Raw genomic sequence first — 13,980 nt, forward strand, 5'->3', positions numbered from 1 at the left:
TATTGTATAATGTGCTGGCAGATTTGGGTCTATACAGTTTCTTAGAAGCAATCAATATAAGAAACAGTCCAGACCCTGACCCAATAGTACATTATGTAACGATAAATCAGGGTCCATATTGTTTGCAGTAAGATTCAACCTGTATGCAAGTAAATACGGTATTAATTTTAGCACTGCTTACACTTTACCTGTGGGGTACACTCACCACAATGTCCCTGTGGTGTAAAACTTAGCAGAAAGAAGTTACATGACACTGCCACACTACTGTGGATAAAATCCCAGTGGACACGGGTGAAAAACTTGGCAGAAAGAAGTTACACGACACTGCCACACTACTGTGGAAAAATCCCAGTGGTCACGGGTGTAAAACTTAGCAGAAAGAAGTTACACGACACTGCCACACTACTGTGGATAAAATCCCAGTGGACACGGATGTAAAACTTAGCAGAAAGAAGTTACATGACACTGCCACACAGTGGATTCCATAATGATGGAATGAAAACTACTGGTGAACACTTTGTGTACTAACCATAACGACTGTTTATCCCAAACCAGACTGAGGCTGATTTTTTTTAAAACACATATGTCAACATGCAGTTATATGACATTTAAAATGATATGTGTAACATTAAGTCAGTGACAAACATGCTGTTTAACTCTGAATCATACTGAAGAGAGATTTGAATTACCATCCATGTTCATGGTCGAGTTTCAAAATTGACAGCATTAGTGAAACAATAAGCACAATCCCAAACACAGTTCTGATATTTGCTGCTTTGCAATTTGCTGTGACTGACAAATTATTTCGTATTCAAAACTCTCTGCAGTAATCCCACATATACCAAGACATTTTTCAGTCAATGACACCTCCATCCCCCTCCCTATCCCTGGAGAGAATCAAAATATTCTGCAACTGTTGTGCAACATCTAATGTTTGGCCCAACCATGACCCTTGTCCATCTACCATTCCATCCGTCTGTCACACTTTGGTTTAGTTTTATATTTAGGCCAGTTTGTCAGGCACTGTAGTCCAACATCTATATTTAGGTCAGTTTGTCAGGCACTGTAGTGGGACATTAATATTTAGGTCAGTCTGTCAGGCACAGACATCTATGTTTAGGTCAGTTTGTCATGAACTGTAGGTGGTCATCAATGTTTAGGTCAGTTTGTTAGGCACTAGTGGGATATCCATATTCCAACAACATATTTATATGAACTGTACCTAATAATTAAGTACCTAAACTATTTCATTATGTGCAATACATGGAAGTACACATTTACAATACTACAATTTTAACACTTTCCTTAAAATATACAAGGTACAATTACAATCTTGATACTTTTCTCCTTGCTTGAATCTGTCAAATAAGAGACATAAGTATCTTTTTGCTTTAGAGAAGAGCTTTTTTCAAAAACTTATAAGAGGCCCAAGTGAGCCTGAGATCACTCATCTGGTTGATATTGGCCAAAAAGCCAAATCTAATAATAATAATAATAATAATAATAGTAATAATAATAATAATAATAATGCTTTATTTATAGAGGGTGACTCATTAATCAACGACTATTCTCCTTTGAGGGCACTCTTAAGGAGAGTATAACAATGCACATTATATGAAGACAGCAATAATTACTGTTATTTTAACATATTTAGTATTAAAATACTAAATTCTGTTATCTATTAGAAACACATACATGCTCATCATATCTTTTCTTAAATAATCTAATATTTTCAGCAGATTTTACATGTAGTGGAAGCTTATTCCACAGAATGTATCAGAGTATTGGAAGCTCTTTTTAAATTGCTCTGTTCTTGGTTTTTTAATTCAATGATTCTCATTTTTTAGATCATATCTGATGACAGACCAGCATTGCATACATTTGAAAGATCTTCATGCCAAGGTGCTATCAATATTGTTCAAATTCTATGCAGTAATTTTGGATAAGAAATCATTTAAATGCTTTCTAATTTTAGTAATGATAACTATATCTGAAGGTAGCTCACAATCAGTAGTACAAGTCTCTAAGCCCTCTGTGCCAGGATACATTTTAGCCTATCAAATTGTAACAATTCTGCTGAGTTCTTTAGAAGAAGTCTTTTCAAGATTTTCTGTTTCTAGTAACAGTGGCCATATTTGATGATGGAACAGCATCTTTTGTACAAGTCTTAAAGGTCTCCAAGCCAGAATGATGTCAACCAAGTTAGAACAAATTCTATTCCTATAGTTTTAGAGAAATTATTTCAAGCTTTTATTTTTGTATTTTTAGTAACAACAGTCACAGTTGAAAACCAATCTGCATCATTTGTAAAAGTTTGAAAGGCCTTCATGCTGGGATACATTTTGTCATATTTGTCATATGTTTAGTGATTTTGGAGAAAAAGTTGTTTAAAAGCTTTTTGATTTTACAGTAAGTGGTTTTTCTATTTTTAATAACACTGTACATATTTGATGACAGATTTACATCTTTTGTAAATCAAAATGAAAGGTCTTCATTCCAGGATTATTTCCTAAAATGATTAAAATCTTTTTATTTATTTTTATAAATGTTATTTTAAGAGTTTTGCTTTTTTAGTAATGGTGGTCATATTTGATAGATCAGCATCATTTGTACTATTTCAAAACCCTTCTTGCCAAGTTGCTCTGTGCCAAATTTAGTCAAAATTGGTTAAGTGGATTTTGAGAAAAAGTTTAGAATACAGTAGTTGAGAGACGCACAGTGTATGATGGATGCAGGGCCATGCCATAAGCTTACTGGCTTTCTCTCGGATAATCTCAAAGAGTGCAGTCACAATGAACAGTGGATTGCCTACATCTTAAAGAACTTGATGCAAGGCTGTTGAGGTTCATTACTGGGAAAAAATATCAGTCAAAGATTTATGATGTGCAATGAAGGCCCAAAGAAAGGTCTTTATGCCTTATTGATGAATGAATGACTACCAAATTTACTGTTCAAATGGGTGACATGAAAACAACCTTAACACATTAACCCCTCGTGACGAATTTACATGGCAGGAAGTAGTAGCCTACTTCTGAGCTCTGTAGCGTCAAGGTCATGTATGATACACTAAAGTGGGTGGTATTACAGAAAGGTAGACAGATGTAGCTCTACAATAATACCAGGGGCCCTGAGTGGCCAAAAGCACTTTCTGTTATGGATCACTGCCATCTCACCTCTGTCTGCGTGGGTTCGAGTCTCGGATTTGGCCAATGTGGGTATGTGAGAAAACCTGCCAGTAGCTTCTCATGGGTCGGTGGTTCTTTCCGGGCTTTTCCTGGGTTCTTCCTCCACCATTAATACTGGCCACCATGTATCTTGTGCGTAAAAATGGCATTAAACCCCACAACAACAATAATACCAAATAATCTGGAATTTCAGATTTTTTTACAAAATTCTCCCAAGGTTGGAATCCAATTTTGTTTCAGGATTTTAGACTTTTTGGTCTTAGATCTAAGGCAGACTGGTATGAACTGCAAACAGACACATGAACCTTCGTAAAAAGTACAATAAGATGGGCATTTGGAATAAAGAGTGGTCTCGATATGAAAATAATGGGTTCATTAAGGTGGCGCTCACCAGATAATAAGTACTTTTGAGAGAGTGACGTATGTAAGGTGAAGTAGTTCGCATTTAAAACATGCACAGTGGAGAGAATGTTTGCATATCTCTATGCTACATTAATGTAATGTGGATGATATTTCTTTTGGATATTGTACTTTTGGAAATTTTACATGATTTAAGCACACTGCTAACTAAAATGACTGCTCCCTTGTGTTAAAAAATCAGTCTGAATTAGTCTAAAGTACACTATACATAGCAGCTATTAAAATAGGGAAAATGAATTTTGCCAGACTAGACAATACCAGCTTCTGAAAGTGCAATGAATGAATTACCAAATATATAAAATGTAAAAAAAGTTATCGGCTCTTTTTTATACAAATGACCTCTGAAGTTCAGGAAGTGAAAATGACCAAGTAGAGCTAGCACTTTTTTGAAAGGTGCACATTTGAAGTAAGGCCAAGCTGTATACTCTATAACCCATAGTACACCCATCAATCATACACCAAAATAAAGGGAATTAAAGGTTCTTTGCATTATACCTAAGATATACAAGGTCTTTTTTAAATAGCCAGTATAACCAGTGAGGAAAGCCGGGGACATTCTTTTTCTTTAAATTCCTAACCCTATGCAAAATGCGAAACTGTATAGCGCCACCTTAAAGAAAATAAAAAAATGTTTGCAATTATTTTTTTTTATTTTCATATAATTATGTATGATGTTCTGAATAAAATGGTACATTCATATTGCATTTAAGCATGAAAATAAGCTAATTATGATCATTTTTCTCTTGCTTACATAATTTGCCATGAGGTATGTTTGTGTGAGTAGTGACCTTAATTATGGGGAAATTAGAAGACTTAGAATGTAGGAATAGAGTCAACTTAAATTTAAAACTGTTGCAATAAGTGACAGAAATATATGGTGAAAATGTTTCTTTTCATTTATTTGCAATGAAATAAAAAAATAAATGATGAGAAAGTGAATTCGCTTCTTCCATATTAAACAATAGGCAAATATTTTACACTTTGACCTTTGACCTTTATGAAGCTGATGAGTTACCTCCCTTTTCTAATTGTAAAATTCATTGTTGATATCTCAGAAATAATTCTGGCTAGTTTCATGTTCCTATCATTCAGCATAACATTGGTTGCTATGTTTACAAAATGTAATGTGCATTCTTAAAATAGCTCACTTTTATCATGGGGGGGGGAGGCTGGACTTGTTAGAGACTCTGACACTCATAAATACTGTTCTGTGGGGAAAAAAGCAGGAGAATTATTCATAAGGATTGTTTTGATGCTTGCGACTTAAATGTTTCAGCCATATAAACATAATTAAATCATAAAAAATAATACCTACATCTTCTTTATGGTGGCGCTCACCAGATAATAAGTACTTTTGAGAGAGTGACGTATGTAAGGTGAAGTAGTTTGCATTTAAAACATGCACAGTGGAGAGAATGTTTGCATACCTCTATGCTACATTAATGTAATGTGGATGATATTTCTTTTGGATATTGTACTTTTGGAAATTTTACATGATTTAAGCACACTGCTAACTAAAATGACTGCTCCCTTGTGTTAAAAAATCAGTCTGAATTAGTCTAAAGTACACTATACATAGCAACTATTAAAATAGGGAAAATGAATTTTGCCAGACTAGACAATACCAGCTTCTGAAAGTGCAATGAATGAATTACCAAATATATAAAATGTAAAAAAAGTTATCGGCTCTTTTTTATACAAATGACCTCTGAAGTTCAGGAAGTGAAAATGACCAAGTAGAGCTAGCACTTTTTTGAAAGGTGCACATTTGAAGTAAGGCCAAGCTGTATACTCTATAACCCATAGTACACCCATCAATCATACACCAAAATAAAGGGAATTAAAGGTTCTTTGCATTATACCTAAGATATACAAGGTCTTTTTTAAATAGCCAGTATAACCAGTGAGGAAAGCCGGGGACATTCTTTTTCTTTAAATTCCTAACCCTATGCAAAATGCGAAACTGTATAGCGCCACCTAAGCAAATAAAGAAAAGAAAAGAACTCCAACTTTTACCCTTCTGCTCATGCATGAGCCAAATAGCCAATGAAAAACAATGGTTCTAACACAACTAGGCATTATGTTATTGGAAGATCACCTGGAAGTTGATATATTAAGATGTATTAACAAACAGCTTTCATGGTGTGTTTCCTACTCGAATTTCGGGCGAAAACTACAAAAACCTCCAGAGGTTAATGTGTTAATGGGTGTATTTTGATGATGTCACCAAATCTGAATATTCCTTGCATATTTAATCAATTGTGCATCGACATTCCACATAAATTAAAAATTTAGCGATACCTTGACGATTTGTAAAAACATTTAAAAATCCTTGTTAACACATTAACCTCTGGTGAAGAGTTTATGTAGCAGGAGGTAGTAGCCTACTGGCGAGCTCCGTAGCATAAAGGTCATGTAAGATACACTAAAGTGGGTGGTATTATAGAAAGGTAGACAGATGTAGCTCTACAATGATACCAAAAAATCTGGAATTTCTAATTGCACTTCAAAATACAGAGAGAAAAACATCATTTTTTGGACCAGATTTTTTCCAGCCAAAATTCGCCAGTGGTCAGAATCCGATTTTGTGTCCAGATTTTAGACTTTTTGGTCTCAGATCTAAGGCAAACAAGTATGAACTGCAAACAGACAGATGAACCGCTGCAAAAAGTAGGATAAGATGGGCATTTGGAATAAAAAGTGGTCTCAATACAAAAATAATGAGTCCGTTAAACAAAAAAAAAAAAAAAAAAAGAACTCCAAATTTTACCCTTCTGCTCATGCGCGAGCTAAATAGCCATGAAAAACAACGGTTCTAACACAACTAGGCATTATGTTATTAGAAGATCACCTGGAAGTTGATGTATTAAGATGTATTCAGAAATATCTTTCAAAATGTGTCTCCTACTCGAATTTCAGGCAAAAACAACAAAAACCTTCAGGGGTTAATGCGTAAAGAACAGCTGGTGTAATGCTATCTAGAAAACTTTACATTCATTTCACTGCAACTGTGTTTTCATGGAAAAAAATATTAACTTATAACATAGCCTTGGCATTTCATGGAATTCCTGAATTTTAAACAATCATCTGTGTTGCACATACATGTATATGTAAATATATCCTTTTGATTTTAGCTTTACCCTACCACCACCAATCCAACCCCTGGAAACATTTATAGAGAACACTCAAGAAACACAGGTGACATAACTGCCAATGATCCTTTCTGTGGCAGGTGCTGTCAAGTGTGACACAAATTAGCCTGATCAGCTAGTTTTTTCCCCTACATGCAGGCCAACTTTGTAAGTGTACAAGGGTTTCTGCCTGTTATCAATAATCATGTGATAGTATTTATTCAAATCACTTTCTACAACTAACTTGTATACTGTGTATGCCAATTCTTTTTTACATGAAAAAACCCCAAGCATAAACCTTTCCAAGTTAAATCAATTCAATTTCATAAACAATTATTTGAACTTTCTTTAAAGATTTGATTAAATCTGTCAAAATTAATGTTGTAAATAAATCTGCTTTGTACTTCATGTCTAACATTTAGAAGGTAGTAAAGTCTAAGTAAAGTACTGTATATTTTCACTTAGAAGTCCAAATGCAAACTACACAAACCCAGATCTGCCATTGCATAATGTGCTGGCAGATCTAGGTCTGTGCAGTTTCTTAGGAGTAGCCAGTAGAACAAACAAGATAGACTCTTATCGCATTATGCTGTGACAGATCAAAATCTTGGTTCTTTGCAGCTTGACTCAACTTGTAAGCAAGTATAAATGGTACGTGTTAACAGATGTGACAGAGCAAATCCAGTAAGTATGATTTCTAACATACACAAAGCTTTTACAGAAGAGAATGCCTTCAGTTGGCCATCCATGAATTTGTACCTGTTTAGCCAGTACCTGCTGTTCAGCATTCATGGAATATTAATCATCACCTTTGTTTATAAAGAGAGAACACTAATAACAACTGATAAACAGTTTTGAAAACAGTATATTACAAGCATGTGTAAAACTGCAAGCAAACAACAAATACATTACACTCTAATGATTTACCTACCTTCTGATACAGTTTATGCCAGAAAATGAGATCAAAGGTTGACCTTTACATGAATGATCTGACAGTAGCACACAAGGGCAGTGGGCTGTAAACTGCTCTCAGGAATGTCCCTGATACACACTCTGCTGTAATGACTCGGTTGAGCAGAAATAACCACTGAGGTGGAACTAACAAGGTACCTGTTAAAAAAACCACAAATTATGAAAATATGTACAGGACTATGCAGATCACATTTACCTGTGATGTTTATATCCAATTCTACTGAATGTAAATAAGTGACAATAATAAGGACAATAAAAACAAGAAACTGCACTTAAATGAAATACATGTATTTGAACTTGCTTAACTTTTGAGCTGAAATTTCACAATCAGTTATCCATAAATACATTAACCAAATCATAACCAGTTAATCTCTGTTGAAAACTCCTCTGGCTGTACAGAGTGGGAGCTGGCAAGAATTACAACATAAAGTTTCCAGTTTTTAAAAGCTAGTGAAACTTGCATGTTACACTTACACAGCAATTTTCCTATGAGCCCTAGGTATCCAATCCATTGATAATTATTTTGTCATATTCTCTGCCATTACATGCTGCAATCAGTACTAATCAGGCCGATTATCAGGACTTCTCAAATGCAAAGTGTACACTTGTGTACTGCCAGCATGAAAATAAATGACTTATTTGCAAAGCCCCAGGACACTTACAAAGAAAGAAAACATGGTGTGTGTGTGTGTGTGTGTGTGTGTGTGTATAAAATATGAGTGAAGTTGGTATTAATATTATTATGTATCACATCTTGCAATAGCCAATCATGGTACAGATATATAGCATTTTACTGCATCTCGGCTAGATGTATTATGTTTCAGTCCATGGAAAGATACCAACATCGCTTTTGGTCCCAAAATAAGGCTGATGTGCTTGATTGTCATGTTCATCTTTCTGTATGCTTGTGAAACATGGATGCTCACATCAGATCTATAAAGAAGGATTCAAACCTTCAAAATGAGATGCTACCGCAAGATCTTGGGTATCTCATACATTGACCGTGTAACCAACAAAGAAGTCCACAACAGGATCCAGTGAGCCATCGGATCTTACGAAGACCTCTTGACCACTGTAAAAAAATGCAAACTGAAGTGGTACGGTCATGTTTCAAGATCATCTGAACTGGCAAAAACAATCTTGCATGGCACATTGCGAGGGTGCAGAAGAAGAGGCAGAGAGATAAAAAGGTGGGAGGACAATATTAAGGAGAGGACAGGCATGGGATTTGGAGATTCCAAAGGGCAGTAGAGAACAGGGAAAGATGAATAGAATTGGTTGCAAAGTCAACTGTGGTGCCCCAATGACCTCTTCGGTTAAGGGTTTGATGATGATGATGAAAACAACCATAAACACATGAAAAGACCTAGGTTTACAATTCATGATTAAAACTCTACCATCTACACAATATATATAGACATAAAATGTAAAAACTTGGAAACAGTAGCCAATCAACTGTTTTAATTTTCATATTTGAATTCTGCACATCAAAATCCATAATAAACAGCACATTTTATCTCTGAAGCAGACGACTTCTGAAAAATTGTACACCAGTATAACTGGTTCTGAGAAATATGTGTGTAACAAACAATAATGTTCTATATCATGTACATTGGTTCATTTTTTACAATACTAAAACTAGTGAATTTCAACAACAAATATCAAGCAACCTGCCTGAAGTGAAATGAATAATTATTTCCATTTGGCTGAACATATTCATGCATTTTCCAAGTGAAAGAAAGATAATTCAGACATATGTGTTCCTCTTCTTTCCATTACAAATTCTAAATTTTCTTTTATGTCATAAATAACTTTTTCATCCAAATTCAGTTTTAGCTAAATACAACTATTAAACTGGAGATCAATGAGTGTAAAATATACAGTTTACAAAGAGAGAATATAAGTATACTGACTACAGCTTTGTATACCTATTTAAAAACAGCCATGTTTGTTTTTATGTTTGTTGGTTTATGAATCTAAAATTAAAAAAGACAACCTTGAAAGGAATAAAATGAATAAATTAGTTTTATAATGAATGTGAAGAGGCAACCTTTAGCACTACCTACTGCATATTATCATGTGACACTTGCATATTATGCAAATGACAGGAATCATTTATTATGAACCATCACAGATGAATACACAGGTGAACCTTTGAAGTTTATCAGAGTGGTGTGTCACCACTCAACCAATTCATCAATATAGTAAGCAAATCATACATTCATGACACCTGAACATAAAATGTACATTAGTCACATTAGTGATATATAACTTTACAAATATATACTGTACAGCATATAGAGTAACAAAACTCTAAACCAGACACTGATGGAAACATTTTTTCAGTTTTATAGATATCGCCAGCAAACAAAGGTTTGATTAGTACAGTAACATGATATCATCCAAATTTATCAGTTACCCTGCCTTACCATCACACGAGGGGCCCTGAGCGGCCGAGTGGTCTAAAGCGCTCACCGTTACGGATCATCTCTGTCTGCGTGGGTTCTAGTCTCAGATTCAGCCAATGTGGTTATGTGGGAAAGTTTGCCAGTAGCTTCTCATGGGTCGGTGGTTCTTTCCAGGGTTTTCCCAGGTTCTTCCTCCACCATTTATACTGGCCACCATGTATAGCATCTCTTGTGCTGAAAAATGGCATTAAAACCCTACAACAACAATAACCATCACATGAACTAATAGAGTGATCCACAGACATACAATTTATCACTTATCCTGACTTGATGTTCATATGAACCTATAGTGTCCCATAGTTTATCACTTATCCTGACTTAATATTCATGTGAACTAACAGTGTCACGTGGATACACTTACTGGGTATCAGGACTTACTTATCACATAAACTAATGGAGTGTCCCAGGGACATACACTTGATCAGATATCCAAACAACCAATCATCTGGACAAAATCTAGATCCTCCAATGGACTTCATGATAACAAATCTAAATCCTCCAATGGGTTTCATGATAAAAAAATCTATATCCTCCAGTGGACTTCTTGATAAGAAATCTAAATCCTCCTATGGGCTTCATGATAAGAAATCTATATCCTCCACGCGCTTCATGACAAGAAATCTATATCCTCCAATGGGCTTCATGATAAGAAATCTGGTGTAATCAATCAGTAAATGTAATGATAGGTCTGTCAGGTTTGCTAAGCCCAGGTATAATAAGAACTGTATAATTGCCACGGCCATGTGTTTGATGTCTAAACATTGTCGGAGGCTAGAGTTAATCTCTTACACAAGGTTACCATGACTGCCAAAGAGCGGAATTTTGGATTGGCAAGGCGATAGATCGCAAGACTAACACCTATGTGTTAACAGTCTAAGATCAAAGGAAGCCCGTGGAATGAGCAAGGCATGTTCTCATCCATCCCCACATTGACAGACAGCGAGAGGGACACTGCTAAGTTCGATTGGATCGGTTCACAGCAATATGCAATCAGAATTGAGATAGAGGGTGTGATAACAATTTGGATCTGAATTATGATTTTCAGAACTCTGAGAAAAATATGTAGTATTTGCTTTGACAGACTGCTAATCAATGAGGTTACAGCAAGAACAAAACCAATCGTAATTTGGCAGTAAAACTTACAGAGAAGATTATAAGGAAAGGCAAAGCTTCGAAAAAGTCAGTGAGTTATTTGCTCAATTTTTGCAGAATACTACAGCATCGTAATTGTAATTATTTGTAGTATGTTTAATTAATTGCTAGCATCATTTATTATGCAAAATTACCTTTGTAGTGTTTCATTTACATGCGTATTTGAAAAACGGGCTTGATCATTATGTAGATTGGTTGCCTGTGGTCAGAATTTTAGAGTCGCTATTAAGTTACTTTGTAGTAAACCAGTACATTTATTAATGCATTATGTTGGAAGTTACGCATGTTTGAATTGTGAGTTTGGAAAATGGTTGAAGTATGTAAGATTAGTTACTATGAACGTATGGATATATCAGACAATATATATTTAAATATTTTTGCACTTCGTATGAGTTGTAATGTAAAGAAATGCAACTGATTGTTGTGATATTGTTTAGTATAATGCGATTAGGAATATGTACTAATGTGATGCAATTTATTAATATATGTATGAGAAGTAAATAATACAGTGCTTTTATTACAATGTTGTTTTACCATACAAGAATGTATGAGTATTTCGATGTGATTGAATGCCTGACCGAAGATAATAAATAGCTGTTATCTGATGATAGGCTGAGTGTGGTGTGAGATGAGAGGGCAAAGGGAAAATATTGTACCATACTTGTATTTTCACAGGAAGCTTTTAGGGGAAAGAACTTCCGGTTCAGTTGAGTCCCAAGTCTCCAAGAGGTGGAGAGATAAGTGAGACTAGCAGAGCAGTCGGAGTCGACCAAAGTCTAGTCAGTAGAGAGAAGGTGTATAGAAGATGAAGGAGGAAGAAAAGGAGTCAATTTGAGAAGGAGAGGGAGTATAGAGAAGTTGAGGAGGAGAAGGAATCTGGAGAAAGTCGGGAGGAAAAGAAGAAGGAATTGGGAAGTATAGGAGAGAAGATACAAAGATGAGTAGAATACAAGGACAGGTGGAAATCTATCTCACACTACTAATCAAGTGATGCAATAGGCTATTACAGGGTTGAGCAGAAGGAGAGTACTTGGGAAATTTTAATCATTTGTCTACTGAATTGTTATTAAATTGTTTTTCGTTGAATTTCACTTTTTTTGTATATTCAATCATTTAACCGACGGCATTGCTAACTGGGGGCTCGGAGCTTTACATCTATCTTTCACTTATTTAACTTCCAACCAAAATCGAGCCTGGGTAGGACTTCTTTAATAATTTAAATAAAACAATGGAAGCACTCTACCCTAACCTTAACAACCCTCACACGGTAAATGATTACTATGTTTCTAAGTAATAGCATGTGATCTGACATTTTGTATTACAAGTAATTGTAATTTAATCTAATACAGTATACTAAAATCCAGACATTTTCTTAATACAATCTGATTACATTTTCATGAGCACTAAACATGACAATCACTGTCATGAAAGTGAGACTCATCAATGACGTTTACCAAATACATTACTTGGAAATACAGCAATGACCAAATACAGACCTTTACTTGGAAAATCTACAACAACAGTTTAATTTCTAGCAAACCAATTCATTGGGGTAATACCATGTACTGAGAAATAACAAGAGTCCCTTAAAGGGACTGATGCTCTACTGACTGAAAAGAGCTTCCAGGTATTCAAGATAAAACTATTTTTCCATTTTACTGCCATGTACTGAAACCATCTTGGACATTCTTTAAGAAAGAAAAAGATTCAATTAGCTGCTGCATTGGACATACTGGAAGTCAGACTGGTATCATTTTCATTTAGAACTAACAAGACATCAGAAGAAATCTTCTGGTGGAAACATGATGTTGAGATGACTCTTCATTTGGAGGAGTAATAATTACAAGATTTTCTTAATTATTGCCATAGCTAATAAAACTGATGAGGATAAGATGGCAGCACAGGGTCCCAGACACTGAGGTTCTCACATGTGCTGCTTAACAAGCGTTCATACCCTGCTGACAAAATCACTAATGAAAAGAACAGCGAAACCAGGATATCAGATGAGTGACCACACAAGATCTTCAGTGGTAAGCTGAAGAAGGGAAACTGATGTCATGGGTGAAATATTTCAACACTGGCACTGATCATTGTTAAGATCTTGCAAAGAATCACTACACCTGGCACAGATGCATTCATACTGGAGCTACTGACTTTGAACTCAGAATTGCAAAGGCAGCGCAGAAGCACAAACATAAATCTCAGAACTGCAGTGCATCCTCTGTTCATCAAGTGAACCCAAGTGCCATCTCCTGTGCAGTGTGCTACAGATAGCTCAGAGCACAAACTGGCCTGATCAGCCACTCAGTACTAATTTCATTTGTTGCCGTAGGGTTTAACGCCATTTTTCAGCACACAATAGGCTCTACATGGTGGCCAGTATTAATGGTGGAGGAAGAACCCGGGAAATCCCCGGAAAGAACCATCGACCCTCGAGAAGCTACTGGCACACTCAGTACTCAAAGAAACCAGACCAGCTGGTGACGTCATGGTCATCTTTGAACTCAAAAGCTGAACATAGTTGAATAACAGAGTGACACCATTCCATTTAGGACCAGCTAGATATTATAAGAAGTCTATTGGCGTAAGTACAATATCAATAAATAGAAGTAACAATAACAAGATTTTCAAGGTAGCCATTATGGCTGGCAA

At 35.5% G+C, this 13,980-nt stretch overlaps 1 protein-coding gene across 9 annotated transcripts in view; it reads right to left on the minus strand.

The window, feature by feature from the left end:
- LOC149806581 (choline transporter-like protein 1) overlaps nucleotides 1-13,980 on the minus strand; it is a 209,556-nt gene that overhangs the window by 174,099 nt on the left and 21,477 nt on the right. For 4 of the 9 annotated variants that reach the window (XM_089954977.1, XM_089954968.1, XM_089954995.1 and 1 more), the window contains one exon: nucleotides 7,668-7,846. The gene's annotated coding sequence lies outside the window, so the exon portion shown is untranslated. Of the gene's footprint in view, nucleotides 1-188; nucleotides 456-7,667; nucleotides 7,847-13,980 lie in introns of those variants that run through there. The other 5 variants (XM_089955030.1, XM_089955004.1, XM_089955013.1 and 2 more) reach the window with 2 other exon arrangements.

The sequence above is a fragment of the Sinohyriopsis cumingii genome, chromosome 1 (assembly GCF_028554795.1).
Source record: "Sinohyriopsis cumingii isolate HCF-2022 chromosome 1, ASM2855479v2, whole genome shotgun sequence".
Classification (NCBI taxonomy): domain Eukaryota; kingdom Metazoa; phylum Mollusca; class Bivalvia; order Unionida; family Unionidae; genus Sinohyriopsis; species Sinohyriopsis cumingii.